The sequence below is a fragment of the Meleagris gallopavo genome, chromosome 16 (assembly GCF_000146605.3).
Source record: "Meleagris gallopavo isolate NT-WF06-2002-E0010 breed Aviagen turkey brand Nicholas breeding stock chromosome 16, Turkey_5.1, whole genome shotgun sequence".
In the NCBI taxonomy this organism is placed as follows: domain Eukaryota; kingdom Metazoa; phylum Chordata; class Aves; order Galliformes; family Phasianidae; genus Meleagris; species Meleagris gallopavo.
This window is the reverse complement of record NC_015026.2, coordinates 11,761,132-11,763,638: the sequence shown is the minus strand read 5'-3', so window position 1 is coordinate 11,763,638 and position 2,507 is coordinate 11,761,132. Positions and strand designations below refer to the sequence as shown.

Genomic DNA, 2,507 nt, shown 5'->3' with positions numbered 1-2,507 from the left:
GCTGGGCCAGCGCGGGGCGGCGCGGGGCGGCGCGGCGGGCGGAGGGCAGGAGCAGCCCGGGCGGTTCTCGGCTCCGCGGCGCTCCAGACGAGGCAGCAGGTCGATCATGATGTGCATGGTGCAGGCGACGAGGAACACCATGAGGATCAGCACCCGGAACTTGCGGACCAGGAGCATTTTCATGGCCGGGAGCGGCTGATGAATTAGCGGGGGAGGGAAGGAGGGGAGGCGGCGGGGTCGGCCGGCAGCGGGCGCGGGTCTTCCGCCCCCCCGGGCTCCGGCGCTCTCCTGGCGGGTCGGGCAGCGAACGATCAAGTCAATAAGGTTATCTCCATAGGCGCCGCGACAGAAACAGGCTAAAAGCGATAGGTCCTCATTTCTCAGTATCATCAAGAACTTGGGAGGGGGGAAGGGAAAAAAAAAAAAATCGGGGAAAAAAAAAATCGGAAAAATGAGGCTTTAAAATCAATAGGAAAACAAAGCCAGCGGCATTGCGATATCTAGAGCCATCTGTTCGCGGTTTCTCTCGCTTTTTATTACGGGGATCACAACAAATAGGGAGAGCTGTTTCTGGAGGAGAAACCGGCGTCTGAGGCTGGCTGCGATTAAATCATCATCGTTCAAAAAACGACGGGAAGGAGGGGGGGAGAAGAATATTAAGAAAACCTGTACGGAAAGGCGACAGAAGGAAAAAATCATCCATAACGTTTGGCAGTGCAGGAAACGCTGACTCCTTCCTTTGAATGCGCCCAGTGATGCAGCAGAAGCGCTCTCCGCTCTCTCCCTCTCTTCTGTGAGACTGCTTAAGAACATTGGCTGCAAAATCATTTTCTCCGAGCGGTTCCAGTTCCTTCATCCATCGCTTTGTCCGCCGCTCGGGAGAGATGAGCGCTCAGCTGAGATCCAGCCGGGGTGGCTGCTGTATCCGAGCTGCGCTTTGCCTTTGGCGTGGGTTGGGTTTTTTTGGCTGCAAAACTGTCGGATGGCACAACTGCAACATAAAGGTTAAATATGGCACAGGAAAAAAAGAAGGGGGGGGGGGCGGGGAGGAGGATTAGAGGAAAGAAACTAATAGAATTCGGTAGCGGTTCTTTATAGCAAAGAGGTCCCGGCTTTGATCTCTGCTGGGTCCTACAGATCTGCCTTTAGAGAAAGGAAGAGAGGAAGGGAAGGGGGGGGGAGAGGGGGAAAGGGGAGAGCTGCTTGGCAGGTGCAAGAGTGAAAACCTCTTTCAGCCACACTGGGTTCTGGAGACGGGTTGGACGGGTAGCTCTGCAGCTCCAGCTTCCAGTGGGTGTGTTAAATATTATGAGCGAGCCATGATTCCTGCCTTCCTCACGTCACAGTTAGGAGATTGGCTAAATAAACGCTACAGTGATAGTAACAGGAAAACCTCAACCAAAAGTGTTTTATTTTTTTTCTCCTCCTCTCCTCCCTCCTTCCCACCCCCACTCCCACCTCCCCCCCTTCATTCTACTGCAGCTCCAACCGGAGCAAGGAGAGGGCGTCTGTTCCAACAAAGGTTTGACAAAATAAAAATTAAAAAAATAAAAAAATTAAAAAAAAAAAAGAAGAAGAAGAAGCAGAAGAATACAATAACCGAGCGGTGGCTGAGAGGGGAATCTGCAATAAGGTTGCAAAGTGTTGCACGCAAAGCGCTGCGTGGAGCGCCGGTTGTGCTCCGTCATTGCCGGGGCTGCAGGGCGGCACGCGGCTCCCCTCGCGCCGTAGCAAAGTCCGGGCGGAGCGCCGTGCGCTGCTTCCTCCGGACCAGCGGTCTTTCTTTTGTAATCCCTCGTCCCGTGGGTTGTGATAATCCCGAGGTAATCTGCTCTCTGCCTGCTGCTGGCCCCAGGGCAGCGCCCGGCGGGTTGTGGGAGTGGGTGCTGGAGGAGGGGATGGTTCGCTGCGGCCGGGGTGGGGTGGTCGGGTGGCCGGGTGTGCTCGGGGTCTGCTGGCTTTGTGTGTGGCACGAGGTCCTGTGCTCCTTAGCGAGGCTCTATTAGCATTGTGTGGGGCTGCAGCAGGAAAGATGAAGGTACGTGCTTCTGCCCAGCCACCACCACCTTTACATGGAATGATAGAATGGCCTGGGTTGCAAAGGCCCACAGTGCTCATCCAGTTCAAACCCCGTGCTGTGTGCAGGTCGCCAACCAGCAGCCCAGGCTGCCCAGAGCCACATCCAGCCTGGCCTTGAATGCCTGCAGGGATGGGGCATCCACAGCCTCCTTGGGCAACCTGTTCCACTGCCTCACCACCCTCTGAGTGAAATTCTTTACATACAATCCTCTCAAAGCTGATTGGGATAGCTCGTTTTTCTCAGGATTAACCAACATTAAATATTGCCTTCCCCCCTTCAGAAGTATTTCTTACCTCAAGATCCATCCAGCATCGTTCCCTCACTGGGAGCTCCTGCAGAGCACACTGCGCTCCCCTGGAGCACATCCATGTGCTGACAGCAGCACTCTGCTCTGCAGAAGGGAACTCACAGCTTCTCTAAGTGGCAA

General features: G+C 55.0%; 1 long non-coding RNA gene across 1 annotated transcript; it reads right to left on the bottom strand.

The window, feature by feature from the left end:
• Positions 1-513: 513 nt before the first annotated feature.
• Positions 514-1,450, bottom strand: LOC116217251. Its single transcript, XR_004161527.1, has 2 exons — positions 1,227-1,450; positions 514-991 (listed from the first exon to the last, which is right to left on the bottom strand). It is a non-coding gene; the product is annotated as an uncharacterized LOC116217251 (long non-coding RNA).
• Between the last annotated feature and the right edge of the window lie 1,057 nt (positions 1,451-2,507).